The sequence below is a fragment of the Apodemus sylvaticus genome, chromosome 7 (genome assembly GCF_947179515.1).
Source record: "Apodemus sylvaticus chromosome 7, mApoSyl1.1, whole genome shotgun sequence".
Classification (NCBI taxonomy): Eukaryota; Metazoa; Chordata; class Mammalia; order Rodentia; family Muridae; genus Apodemus; species Apodemus sylvaticus.
In genome coordinates this window covers 39542248-39557699 of record NC_067478.1, presented here as the reverse complement: position 1 = coordinate 39557699, position 15452 = coordinate 39542248, and the positions used below count along the sequence as shown (strand labels likewise).

The 15452-nt window shown below is 38.5% G+C and overlaps 1 pseudogene; it reads right to left on the bottom strand.

Moving 5' to 3' along the window:
• Positions 1-3100: 3100 nt before the first annotated feature.
• Positions 3101-9254, bottom strand: LOC127689557 (tripartite motif-containing protein 43C-like; annotated as a pseudogene).
• Between the last annotated feature and the right edge of the window lie 6198 nt (positions 9255-15452).

The window sequence follows — 15452 nt, the reverse complement described above, 5'->3', positions numbered from 1 at the left end:
TTAGATTGATTTTAAAGACAAGTAATCTTCCAGCTTCCATGTGTTAAATCCAATCTGTCAGTTAGGAATGGGGGAGGTGGGGCAAATGACTATGAAATGTAACATCTTGATTTCCTCTCTTTATAATCAAGTGTTCAAATTGACTTTTTTCCCCCTAGAATTATCAAAATGTCATTGCTCTCTCGTGCAGAGCCTTGTATATTTACCACTTTACAGCCAAGAGCAAATGTTCACAGGAAAGTAATCAGACACTCTGAGTGATGTTGACTAATGCAGAGCTATAGCCAGCACCCATGTGTGCGAGTGTGCAGCGGTCCAGGACTGGGCTCAACTCCATGGCCTGAAGTCAGTGCTTAAACAAGATGCCCAGCGTCTCTGCATAAGTCACTACAGACCTCTTCTGTAGAGTGATCCTTCCATCCTTTCTGTTTAAAGAGTGTGGCAAACAACAATATTCCTCCACCTGCATCCTGGAAGAAAGTCAACATTGAGGGGAAAGGTAACATTTTCAATATAAAATGAATAAAATATGTTTAACATGTATTTCAACTGGGAAAGTTCAGAATAAAGCAGAAAACGATTCTGGAAAAAAGAAAAAAAAAAGAAGAAGACAACAATAATTAAATAAGAAAGGACCTACACTCTATAATGTCTTAAATGTGGCCAAGATGAAGGACTTTTGCCCACCCAAAAAGTGCATTTGAGGAAATTGGAACAGGAGATAAGCCACTGAGTTGCCATGACTTCTGTTATTTGTGTTTTAGCTGTTATTAATTTAAGGCAATTTCATATAATGTATATTTACCCATGAACCCTCCTTCATCTCCCTCTTCCTTGGTGTGCCTATTTTTAAGCAGATGTTCTGGTGCTCTGGCTCTTATGATGTACCTGCCTCTTCTGCAAGGATACCTGAGTGTTACATATAAGATGTATTGTAGATATATCAAGAGATGTTTTATGACTGGAATGTAAACTTTCAGGATATTGGGGAATTCAGAGAGTCTTCAGAATCCTGTACATGACTTAAATGTTACCCCAACATTTGTTTCTCTTTTTCTGATAGAAATGAGTGCATTAGAAACACAAAACACCTCATCCCGTTTGACCTTATTGTTTCTGTGTTGAGATCTCATTGAACTGCATGATTGTTGATTACTCTTCTCAAATACCTGGTGCTGGCCAAGTAGTCATCACATGTCATTTCTTATGTATAATGTCTTCTTAATCAGTCTAGTCTTTTCCAAAGAAATATTTTAAATATGATTCCTAAAGGGACACCTTAAGTTCTCAGGTCTCTGTATAGTGCTTGGTGTAATATGCTGGTTAGAGCCTAGGCATCATACAAGTCAAAATTTATGTGAACAAAGAAATCGTCAATGTGCCAGGGGTGGGGGGGCTGGGGGGGAGGCTATTTCTGAGTTTGAGGCCAGCATGGAAACCCTGTCTTGAAAAACCAAAAAAGAGGGAGAGAGAGAGAGAGAGAGAGAGAGAGAGAGAGAGAGAGAGAGAGAGAGAGAGAGAGAGAAGAAAAGGTCAATGCAGTAAAATCTTATCTATATGCTGGGAAATTAAGAAGTGTAACTTAAGCCGGGAGGTGGTGACTCAGGCCTGTAATCCCAGCACTCTGGGAGGCAGAGGCAGGTGGATTTATGAATTCGAAGCCAGCCTGGTCTACAGAGTGAGTTCCAGGACAGCCAGGGCTATGCAGAGAAACCAAATCCAAAAGACCAAAAAAAAAAAAAAAATAGAAAGAAAGAAAGAAAGAAAGAAAGAAAGAAAGAAAGAAAGAAAGAAAGAAAGAAAGAAAGAAAGAAAGAAAGAAAGAAAGAAGGAAAGAAAAGTAAAGAAAGAAATGTAACTTAGATTATGCCTTTAGGAACAACATGAGACAGAAGGAACTATACTGGCTAACCCAAGGGAAGGAAAAAATTTGAGAATTCATTTCTGAAAGTCTAAGATGATTAAATAAAGTAGTCTTGGATGGACATTCCAATCTAGTGCACAGGACACTCTAGCAAACCACCAATGAAAAGTTTCCAGAAGAGGACTGAAGCTGTGAATGTCAGAAAACATTTGTGTGCTCTCAGACTGGAAAAATATTCAATATTTAAAACTGTTTTATGTTGGGGACAATTAGTTAAGATTTTTCAAGTGTGTCCCCAACAAAAAAGGAGCTATAAAATAATGAAAGTGAAAGATGGGGGGAAACTCACTTTTGTTTTTTTCTAGAAAAAAAAATCTCTTCTCTCTGAATGATGAGAGCATGGTTCTTTCCCAGATGGTAAATAATTATATTTGTTTATATAAAATTGGGATTCAAGCTTTTATTGATCAACAAATCTGCCTACAGTACATCTCTGTGCCTCTACTTGACACCACTAAGTTAGAATCACACAGATACATAATAATATAATAGTCCTGGAATCCTACTTTGTATCCTAAGCACACTTAAAAGTTCTAATTCTACAGTAGATTCTTGATTCTAATGAGCAATTCTAACAAATATGTAAAAACAAATGAAAAGCAGTAACCACTGTGAAAGTAAGTGTTCTGGGAGGAACATGTGGACCACAGATATGAAGCAAGCAGTCACCCATCTTTTACATATAATATCATTATAATATTTGTCTTAGGATTTTACTGTTGTCAACAGACCTCATGTCCAAGTCAAGTCTTAAAAGGACAATATTTAATTGGGGCTGGCTTCCAGGTTCAGAGATTCAATCCATTATCATCAAAGTGGGAGCATGGCAACATCTAGGCGGGCAGGGTGTAGCCAGAACTGAGGATTCTTTGTTTGTTGTTGTTGTTGGTTTATCGAGACAGGGTTTTTTCTGTGTAGCCCTGGCTGTCCTGGGAGAGCTGAGGATTCTACATCTTCATCTGAAGGCTGCTAGTGGAAGAATGGCTTCCAGTCAGCTAGGATGAGGGTCTTAAAGCCCATAACCACAGTGACACACATATTCCAACATGGCCACACCTTCTAATAGTGCCACTCTCTAGGCCAAGCATATACAAACCATCACAATATTTAATCACAATAAAAAGTGGACACATTACCATATAAAAGCACTAGCATGCTAGATATAGCTTCCTATGATCATGTATAGGCAGTACAGTAGTAAGGCCTGACAGTGCAATGGAAAGTTTCAGGGCAGTAGCTGTATATGAGGGAACTCTTGGTTACATCCAGGAAACTCAAACATCTACCCTCAGAATCAAGGAACACGCCAACCCAGCCAGCTGGTTTCTCTAAATAGTGGTGATGAAATGTTGGGCAGGTAGTGAGGAGACTGTAATGATCACCATCCTTCAAACACACTAGAAGAAATGCTCCTTCAGATCCAATCTCAAAGTTTTTCTTCTTTAACCAGACATTGTCACAAACCCCTACAGCCCATTGCTCATGGTCCTTCAAATCCAGCTCCCAGTAATGTTTTCCAGTGGTGAAGCTCTCTGCTCCCCAGGAAGCACGATAGGATCCAGGCATAGCCAGAACTGGATTTTCATTGCCAGATTTAGAGGTGAATCTTCTGACATCAAAAACTACACTTGGGAGGCAGTTGTATAAGACTAAATTTTGAAAGAAAATTTTCACTATAGGAAGAGACAAAATTTTAGTTAAGCCAGGCGGTGGTGGCACACTCCTTTATTCCCAGCACTTGGGAGGCAGAGGCAGCTGATTTCTGAGTTTGAGGCCAGCCTGGTCTACAGAGTGAGTTCCAGGACAGCCAGGACCACACAGAGAGAAACCATGTCTCAAAAAAAAAAAAAAAAAAAAAAACCCAGAAAAACAAACTAACAAACAAACAAAAAACAAAACCAACATCAAAAAAAGAAAGAAATTTTAGTTAAAACAAATATGTTTACATTTGTCTCTTGAGAGAGAGAGAGAGAGAGAGAGAGAGAGAGAGAGAGAGAGAGAGAGAGAGAGAGAGAGAGAGAGATCCCTAGAGATTTCCTGGGTTTTAAAAATAGAAAGTCTAAGACTGAAGGGTAGCTATAGCCCAGATAAATCAAAGTCAAGAGGTTTCCCAAAGAAACAGAATGAGCACAAAATGAAACCTTTTTTGAAAATCTGGAGAAGCTGCAGAGGTGGAAGCCACAGCACAGTTCTATCAGGGGCTTTAGTTACACCAGGCAAACAAGCTGTGTGCAATGCAATGAGGACCCCCTGAGGGCTGTACCCTTGAGTCTCCTTGAAAAGTTATTCCTAAGTCCCAGGTGATGATTGTTTTCATCTTACGGTTTTGAATTTCATCCCACTATGCAGATTCGTAACAAAGTATGCATTAGAAGTTGTTCCCTAGTAGCAAGCGTCTACATTTAACTAAACCCTGGTTCCTCTGATATTCTTTCCCTGTGATGTTACAATCCATATTTTGATCTCCCAGTATGATTCAGACTGCCCCATGTCTTATCAACTTGTTTTATTTTTATTGCCTGTGATATATGACTTTGTCTGTTTGTTTTATTTTCTTCTTTTTTGTGATAATTTCTGCAGTTTCTTTGACATAGGATTTCTTGCTATATACCCTCGACTGGCATGGAACTCACTATGTCAATCTCTTTGGCCTCAAACTCTTGGGCAATCCTCCTGATGCCATATTTTTAATATTGGGGTTACAAGTGGATGCCACTATATCTAGTGAATTTTTAATCTATGGAGTATAATACACTTTAAAAATTCAACTGATAGGTGAGCATGATTTCACATGTCTTTAACTAAAGCATTTTGGAGCCAGAGGCAGGTGGATCTCTGTGAGTCTGAGCCCAGCCTGGTTTACAGAGGTAGTCGCAGGATAGCCAGGGTTACAAAAAGAAATAAGGTCTCCAAAATAAAATAATCAATTGCTAAAATATTTAATGGAAAACATACAAATATTTTAATCGCTTAATATATGTTAAACTGTCCCGAATTAATTGTTCTGTGTGTCTAAAGGGACAAATGAAACTACATTTTTCAGCCTGAACAATGTACATTATTAATCTTTATTTCATTAATCTTTGTTTGTAAAATGACTGTCTGCCTAAATATGATTATACTCATGCCTTAACTAAACATATCTTTTTAGGGAATTAAAATATTCATTGTAAAAAGTTATCTGATTATTGAAGGGCACCTCTGGTCATTATATCAGTGCTGACACTCACCTTGGAAGTACTTGAACCTTTAAGTCAACCCAGTATTGGGTTGGGCACTGAGTTTTGGTTTCATACCCTGTGTCATCAGGCTCGGCTGCAGTAACTCACTCCTGCAAGGAGAAGACATTGATAGGCATGTGCTACAGATATCACCCCAGTGATGAGGATAAATCTTCATTCAGTGCCAAGTATTAAAACCCTTGTCACATAACCTGACAACTGAAGTTCAATTTCAGGAACCCATGGTGAAAGGAGATGACAGGCTCCTGAGAGTGCTTCTGTGTCCCGCACACATATGCACTCACATAGGTATTCCTAACAAACCAAATTAATAAAAGGAATCAACTGAACATTTTTCACACAATATTTTCTGGTATTAAAGAAACCCCATGGTCAGGAGACAGGGTGGCTTCCTCTTAGATGCTCTTTCTCAAGCCCTTCCTGTTACCAACCTTTTTCCTGTGCTCCCAGCCCCTTTCTTCTACTACCAGGAAAGTACAGCCCATGGGCCTCAATGATTAGGATTTGAAAATGACAAATTTTAGTTCAAGACCATTACATACACTGCTTCATTCATAGAGAAAAAGAAAAGACACTGTCTAGTAATGCCAAACAGGCATCATATCCATGAACACAATCCCAAACCTATCATCCATAAACAACTAAGTATTTTCTATATAAAGTATATTTGTACATTGCTAAGAGGGCTTATTCAGCTTTGTAACATAACTCAGGGTATCCTGGCTTACACTGAGGATTAAACTTACCTTCTGAACAAGTCATCCAAATCCTGCAAACAAAACAAGAGTTTAGATATCTGAAGGAACAGCCCACAATGTCGATTATATATATATATATATATATATATATATATATATATATATATATATATATATATATACACATATATATACATATATACATATATGCATAGCTTTGTTTGAGATTTATTTATTCATTTTATGTATGAGTACATTCTTGCTCCCTTCAGACACACCAGAAGAGGGCATCAGATTCCATTACAGATGGTTGTGAGCCACCATGTGGCTGCTGGGAGTTGAACTCAGGACTGCTGGAAGAGCAGTCAGTGCTCTTAACCAATGAGCCATCTCTCCAGTCCATAAAGTTTTATATATAAAGATAATTGCTAGTTGTCACTACACCGATTCATCTTGCAAATGTATTTTCATGCCCCAGGGTAAGGCCAATGACATGAATTAGCACATGGAATGAATTCTTAATGAAATCAGGCTGTGAGAATATTTGAGAACCATATGGGTAGGAGTTATACACTGCTTTGTAACCCGCAGCTGTCTGCAAAGAGGACTTTCTTTGATCTTGTACATAAAGCATGGGATACTCTCATTAAAGATACTTTAAAACTGAGGCCTAAGCCCTACATGGTGCTTCATATCTGTAACTCTAGAATTTTGGGTTTAGGTCTCAGAAATCCTGTGAATCTGAGGCCATTGTGCACCAATAAAGTAGAACATATATCTGCCAGGAGGTGGTGGCACACGCCTTTAATCCCAGCACTTGGGAGACAGAGGCATGTAGATTTCTGAGTTCGAGGCCAACCTAGTCTACAGAGTGAGTTCCAGGACAGACAGAGCTACATGAGAGACCCTGTCTCAAAAACACAAACAAAAACAAAAGAAAAGAAAGACAGAAGAACATAGATCAAATCCCCCACCTCCCAAAGAAATCTCAAAATTACAGCTTTCAAAAAGAACAAACTTTTAGTAGACTACTTTAAAAGTGTATAATATCCAAGTAGAGGCAAAATGGAGTGTTTTGTAACAAGAATCACTTAATTTGGGGTTTCAATGAAGCAAGCTACAAAGACAAAAAAATTAGGTATTCAAAGGAGAAACTTCTGACACAATGTCAGCAAGCTTGCTCTTTTTAGGTTATTACAGAAATTATCTCTCCAGATTTTTCTTAAAACCTGATAATAAGTAGAAGGGATATAGAAAGGGATCTCACATGTAACAGTCATAGGTGTGGCCTCAGATGATAAAGCTGTTTCAAGCCCTCTTCCATGCTTACCTGCAGCAACACCTCATATGGCTTCTGAGACACCGCCTTCAGCTCCTGATATATTTCTATTAGTTGACTCCTCTTGTGGAACATCATGGCTTCACTTTTCTTGAACTCCTCTAAAATAGTGTTGCTTTGATTTTTCATACACACCATATATTGATTCTCTTCTTCTTCGAGGGGTGGATGTAGTTTGCTATACTCTGACCTGATCATTTCCCCCCATAGGGTCACATAGTGCTGAAGGAAAAAGGACATCCTAGATCACATCTGAAGAGTATTTTCTCCTCTCCACTGAATTCTTCTATGTTTAAATTCACCTACAGGATCCCGTCAGGGTGCTGCACACACTGATTTTCTCTCCCCACGTTTCAGAAAATGTAAATCATTTGATTTTATACATTTCTTCATTATTATTAGAGGAAGCAAACAAATCCATCCTTTTTTCCCTTACCATTTTCATCTATTAATTGAGATTCTGAGATATCTGGAAAAAAAGGTTTTGATTGATACAATGTTCACTCAAAAAAGCAACAGAAGCAAAATTAGGCAGATTTGTGAGTTTAAGGGCAGCCTAATTTACAGAGTAAGTTCCAGGACTGTCAGGGTTACACGGAAAAACCATGTATCAAAAACCAAAAAAGAAAAAAATGCAACTTTGTACATACATTGTAACTGAAATTCCAAGTGGAGTCATAGAGTCTGATGTACTCTGCTAAACACTCAGAAAATCGCCCATTAATATCAATGTTTTCCCTTTTTAAAAAGGATTTAATATCAAACTTCTCTGCCACACAGCCAGGCCTTTCTGTGTTCAAAATTGGATTTTGCCTTTAAGCATTTAAGGTTAACATAAAAGAATTTCCTAGCATCACTTTGCATGTATGACCCTCAGATTGTGAATGACCAACTTTGCAAGATATCTGCATCTGGTTGACTTTACACATTATTCTCATACCCACCAACCACTGAAAGATTGTTCTCCTCTCTGCATTTAGAGTCTCCTGTTGTTCTTGGATCTTCTTCAATAAAGATGCCATTTTATTTTCAAGTTTCACCTGTAATAAATAAATAAAAGTAAATAATTATATAAGTAAATAAATGAATATCATCCTTACATAAATAATGAGTTACCTGATGACAAACTCTAGCACTGAACACAATTAATTTAGAGAGGGTAGAAGAAGAATCACAGTGCTGTTTCTGTTTTATTTTAATAACTATGGAACTTTAGATTTCAGACTATAGAATTATAAAACACAATCACCCTGTGCTCAAGTAAAGTGATGGACTGTAATTGATGATTGTCTGGATAATTAGCATCTGACTGGGATCCCCAGATGCTTCTAACCACCTCATTCCAATGTACTTTTGGGGTTTTAGTCTCATGTCAGTTTTTAAAGCAGTTTATAAAGATGTAAATTTATGATGATTATACTTTTCAATGACAGGAGCATAATGAATCATGAAACTAAAAATGGTATTTATACTTCTGCACCTGTCATGAAATGTTTATATTTTATCGTCATTCCTCATTCTTTGTTTAAAAACTGGCAAGATTTGTAGCACAGTGGATTCCTCATAATCAGAACAAGCCTCTCCATATGGTCTGCTAAGCGTCCCTCTCTCAAGCTCTCATTTTTTTCAGAAATATCACTTACCATTTGTGTACAAACGTGCACTCCAATGATGCAGTGTCTCTGACCTCTGTGATTCTGGGAGTCAGAACACAATTGACAGAGGAGGACCCTGCTCTCACCAGAGAATGTTGTCTTTCTCTCCTTGTGGATCATGCACTTTTGATCCTGAGAATGCAAATACTTCATGAGCCTGTTTTTTCTCACAGCAGATACCAGGTAACAGATAGTGATGTTATTTCTGAATGTCCCATAGGATGGTTACCTACATATAGGGCAGAGGTCAGGGATTCCAACATCTTCTGAAGAAAGGATGAGACAGGCCTTGCAGAAGGTATGGCCACACCTTAAGAAGACTGGATCCATAAAGAAGCCCCGGCAAATGAAGCAGGTGAGTATTTCCTGGGGGGTTTGCAAAATGTCTGACTCCATTTTTCTGAGGGGGGGGGAAGTAGAATTATTATTATTGGACCAGAGAGGAGCAAGAGACTAGACAAAATGTGATTCAACTTGTGGTTAAATTTTGATTGTGGCAATAAATACAGACTTATTTTGTTTGCCCAACAACTTTTCCCTACATATTGCCTAATGTGACACTATTCTAGATCTACCATCTACATTCCTCCTATAGACTTCAGACCACATTGGTATGTTTTCAAAGGCCAGAGACATTCCTCTCCAATGTTATAGAGAAAAAAATACCACATGGAGGAGTGATCTAAGTCCATCTGCTCCTTTCACTGCAGGCATGTGAGTAAATAGCTCTTTCCTTTGTTGTCTATCCAAGAAAATGCACACTACTTCATGCCTTCTCTACTGAATACTTTTGTTTGGTATCTGACTTTTACTTTCTTATTCAGATTCCACTGCCCCAACCCTTGAATTTTCATGGGAAATATCACTCACTTCTCTTCTTTCTGCTACAAACTGCCTAAAAGAATCAGAATTTATGCTTTCATCTACTTCAAGGATATCATGGTAAGGAAGAAATGGTGGTGGGAGCTCAAGGCAGCTGCTCTCCTGAGATCCAAAATCCGGAGGCAAAGAGCAAAGGAAAGCTTGCTCTTCAGCTCCCCTTCCCCCTTTTTCTTCATTGGAGCCCTCAATCCATGGCTAGAGGAAAGATCGCATCAGCATTTAGTGTGGTTCTTCCCAACTGAATGAATCTAATCCAATAGATTTTCAAAAATATATCAGGTCATTTCTTTCTATTTTTTTCTGAGACAGGGTTTCTCTGTGTAGCCTTGGCTGTCCTGGAAATCAGAAATCTGCCTGCCTCTGCCTCCCAGCTGCTGGGATTACAGATGTGCACCACCATGCCGGGCTTATCAGGTCATTTCTAAAGCAATCCTGCTACCCTCACGTTGAACACAAGGGGAATTCTTCTTTTAATGATTTATTTATTTATTATATATATATATATATATATATATATATATATATATATATATATATATATATATATTAGTGTACTATCACTGTCTTCAGACACACCAGGAGAGGGCCTTGGATCCCCATTAGAGATGGTTGTAATTGCTGGGAATTGAACTCAGGACCTCTGCAAGAGCAGTCAGTGCTCTTAACTGCTGAGTCAGGCCATCAGCCAAGGGGCAATTCTTTGTAGATTCTTGTTTACTTCCCCAAAACACAACTCCAGCCTAGAGTTTGTGGGAAGAAATCTTGAGGTGTAAATGAAGCACTGGCATCTATGTGAGACTTGGTTATCTGACCAGCAGGTATGCATTTCCCATCTCTTTTAACATTTACATGTAGAAGTAATCTCATCCCAGGTGGTGCATCCCTTAAATCCAAGGCAGCACTTTTGAGGCAGAGGCAGGCACATATCTGAATTCAAGGCCAGCCTGGTCTACAGATTCAGTTCCAGGATAGTCAAGGATATACAGAGAAACCCTGTCTTGAACCCCACCCCACCCCACCCCCCCAAAAAAAGAATAGAAAAGGAAAAAAAGTAAAGAAAGAAAAGGGAGAAGAAAAGAAAAGGAAAGAAAGAAAGAAAGAAAGAAAAGAGAGAGAGAGAGAGAAAGAAAGAAAGAAAGAAAGAAAGAAAGAAAGAAAGAAAGAAAGAAAGAAAGAAAGAAAGAAAGAGAAAGAAAGAATCTCAGTTTGATTGAGGCAAGTTTTGTCAAAATAATTAAGCTTCTGCAGTTGGACACAGAGTGAATCAAATGGCTTTAGCTGGTGGTTCTTGGTCTTCAAATTCCAATACTAATATTGTCAACAAATAGATTAGCAAAAACATTGGGACTCTAAAGCTGCCTTGCTTAATTTAGGTAATGGTCATGTTTTCCTTTTCTTTTTCTGATTGTTTGTTTTTGTTTTTTCTGTACATTAGACATTTCACTACAAAACAAGAACACAGAGATAACCCAGAACAAACACAGAAATGAAAAATTGAACCAGATTTTAAACAAAATGTACTCTTATGAATAAGAGAGTGGTTAGTTTTCTCTGCTTTAACTACATGTAACCTTCCAATCTAACATTCCCAACTCTAGTAGGAATAGCCAGTTCTACCATCATGGTACACTTAAGTACCAATTTATATTGTGAGATTTCCCTCCTATAATTTACAACAGAATAAATATTAAAATTCTTTTGCTGAAATTTGAGTTTTTACTTCGATATTTTTCTAGATATATTTAAATTCTGATGCCTTAAACCATTCAGAGCTTTTGTTAAGCATAGAATGTTCTTGAAATATTTTAGAGGCAGTTGTGGTGGAGCACGCCTGTAATCCCAGCACTTGGGAGGCAGTGGCAGGTGGATTCCTGAGTTTAAGGCCTGTCTGGTCTACAGAGTGAGTTCCAGGACAGACAGGATTACACAGAAAAACCCTGTTTCAAAAAAAAAAAACAAAACAAAACAAAAAAGGAAAATAATATATTAGAATTTAGACAACATACAAAATTGAAAAGTATAATGAAACTATCTCTCAATACAAAATTGAAAAGTATCATGAAACTATCTCTCAATACATCAGATCAATTAAAATGTGCATAATGATAAATTTAAAATTATTTATAACCTTAACCCACATTATATCCCAAGGAAGAAATCCAAATGTAAACTGAGTCAGGTTTTGCTGAATGACAAAATACAACTAAGCAAACACCTGTTTGTATTTAGCTAAAAATAGGGACTATGAAGGAATTATCTCTTGTAAATTGTGCACTTACCCAAGCAATTATCCCCAAGCTCATCAATGCTTGGTAGCAATACAATACTAGCTCAGTCCTGAGATCAGATCCTCAGAGCACAGGGGTCTAGCAGTATCTGGACCTGAAGGTTGAAAACACACTGTATCTGATCTGAAGTAGAATGAAGCTGGTGGGCCCTAGGACTGTGCTTAGAGTCTCAAAGGACCATGCCCACTTCCTCCCATGGTAGCTTTTACTAATGTTTCCAATGGGTGAAATTCTCTAAGTGGGATTTTCTAAATGGATGGAAGGTTGGACTAACACTTTGGTCAATCTCCACAAGCAAGTTTCTCCCAAGGAATTTCCTGAATCAGTGTTTAGCTGGGTGTGGTAGCTCACACCTTTACCCAGAGTCCAAGGAATTCAAATGCTGAAGCAGGAAGATTTTTAGTTCAAGGACTGCCTAAAATATGCAGTGAGAAATTTTCTAAGAAAAAAATAGTAATTTTACAACAATGTTTTACTGTAACTATATATTGTGCAGTATGCTCATATTTTGCTTTTCATAGTTTAACAGGTGGTGGCGCCATTAATCTCTGATTCTAGCAAATATCAACATGAATATATTGTCAGTTCTTTGGGGATGTGTTACAACTTCTTTTGCTCATATTAATCTCAACTGCTACTTCTTCTAAGTCTACCCCATTTACTAAAAGGAGGAAAATGCATGAATCTCCCTCTATTTATTTTGACCGTGTATCGTATCATTAGACTTCAAAGATGCCTAGCTCCCCATCTTCAGTTCACATTAACCAGACAGTTATGTGTTAATGTTGTAGATGTGAAATAACTAGGAACCTTCTCATGTTTTTGCTTGCTTTACACCTGGAAGGTTTATTTTTTAATATGTTCTTAGTTAAAATAAAATGCTATAATTTTCCCTCTCCCTTCCTTTCTTACAGGTCCTTCATAGAGGTGGCTACCAGAGCTTTGGCTAGGATTTTAGGTAGATTCTCAAAGCTCAAAGTGTCAGGGTTTGGGTAATTTTTTCCTACTCAAATAAGTCAGTCAAGAGGAGAAAAAATCCTAACAAGAAAAATTCCAGGCACTTGAGTTATTCTTAATTCCAGATGTAGTCAATTTACTACCAAGAACAGCCATCACAAGGGCTGACTACTTTGTATTGGATGATCAGTTAGAAAGCTTATCCCTGATACAAGCTGATTTTTTGTCTAGGTGTCAGAGCTAAGGTCTTCACTTCAGCAGCCAAAGAGCAGAGAAGATGAATACCTGCCGTTACTCACTCCCTTCTTTTATTCTTGTGTGCCTAATCTATTGGATGGATGCTCACAGGATGGCTCTTCCCTCTTGTTCTCTGAAAGGCCCTCATAGATATATCTAAGGGAATAGCGTGTTGATTCCTAGGCACTTCTTTTTTATCATTGAAATTAAATTTTTCAGCTAGGCAGTGGTGGCGCATACCTGTAATACCAGCACTATGGGAAGCAGAGACAAGCAGATTTCGGAGTTCGAGGCCAGCCTGGTCTACAGAGTGAGTTCCAGGACAGCCAGGGCTCTACAGAAAAACCCTGTAAAAATACAAAAACAAACAAACAAACAAACAAAAATTTTCTCATGAACTGGGGCTTCCCAGTCACAGATGCCCATTATTGGGTTAGATGCACTGCATACAACAAATTCCTTTAATATGTAGAGACATTCCATAATTTCTCTAACTCTAGAGAACCCTGACTGATATGGACATTGGTACTGGGGACTAGGGTATTACTGTGATAAGCTTTTTCATGTTTTTGGAGGAATGTTGATTTGGTGATTTTGGATGTGGATAGCAGTGATGTGCTTTAAGTTGGGTTTAGTGAACCATTCTAGTAGGAATATGAAGACATAGGTGCTTAGGGTGATTTGAACTGTGGGAGAAGGATCTCAGTATGAGGCATAGAGGTTGCTCTTGTGATATTTAGTGAAAAAAACCAAAGTGCCTGCCTTTTGCCCTAGGGCTTTTCTGTTTGTTTTTGTTTTTTTGAGGGTTTTTTTTTTTTGCCCCAGTTTTAAGAGTTTGCCTGAGAGTAGGTTGAAGAGACTCAGATTAATCGCATTGGCAAAGGAACGATCATGGGGCAGTGGTGCCACAGGCCTTTAATCCCAGCACTCGGGAGGCAGAGGCAGGAGGATTTGTGAGTTCTAAGCCAGCCTGGTCTATAGAGTAAGTACCAGGACAGCCAGGACTATACAGAGAAACCCTGTCTAGAAAAAACAAACAAACAAACAACCCATCCCCCCAAATACAAAAGACAAACGAAGTCTCAAAACTACCCAGAATAGACTTTGTTCTCTGTTTAAGTTTCATTAAGAGTGTTTTGAACAAGTATAGCAAGCTTTGAAAGAAAAAATATAAACTGTATTACTCAAGTATTAAAGAGGCATTGAGAGACCCCAACTCAATGTTTTTAGACCCCTAAACAACTAGTCCAGCATGAAGTAACTTGTTTTTCTGCTTTCATCTTGAGAAAGATAGCCCACCCTATTCTAGTTCCAATGTTTAACTATACAATGCCCCAAGGGCATTTGCTCCAGATAATCTCTAACCTTCCTTAATGCATAAACTATTGCCTGACTTCCTCATTCTGTAGTTCCCCATTCCATGCATAATTTGTCCTCCACCCTTTGCCTTGCTTGGGATTTTTGTCTTCTACTTTGTCCTCCACACCTTGCCTTGTGATTTTTCTCCTTTAAATACCCCTGACTACAGTTGCACGGGGTCCCACAGTCCTCTACCCCTGCGCAGTGTACGACTGTGGACCTCAGAGTCTCTGGACTAAAAATACTCCTGCTATTGCATCAAGACTGTTTCTCGAAAGTGAAAGGGGTGACACCTTTGGAAACGTGGGGTGCTAGGGTGCCCTTTGTTTTGGGAGGGTCTTACATTTTCTTGGTGCATGGGCCGGTGCTACTATCCTTCACACGTGAGAAGAGACTTGGAGGTTAAGGGGATGCCCACTAGAATGTGTGTGCCAGCCGGTGTCACAGACACCTTAGGCAATATGTGCATTTGTGTGCCTATGACAATACAGCAGGAGCAGCAGGAGGTCCTGAGTTCAATTCCCAGAAACCACATCCAGAATGAGATCTGATGGCCTCTTTTGGGGTGGCTGAAGACAGCTAGAGTGTATTTACATATAATAAAAAATAAATCTTTAACAAAGATGTCTGTTTTACAGATAATGCAATATTAAGAATTGTTTCTAAGGGAACAAGCAAACAAATAAATGAATTATATGTTGTTATAACTTTTGAAACTACTAGAGCCAAACACTTGTGTGGAAGGAAACAGCACGCAATTCATGTTACAAGTCGGGGATGTGTAAGCCTGACATTTCTCTTGAGGTTCCCAAATGTTGAAGAAGTTTCAGAATGGCCCATGTATGAGCTGTCCTTGGGCATGTACATAGCT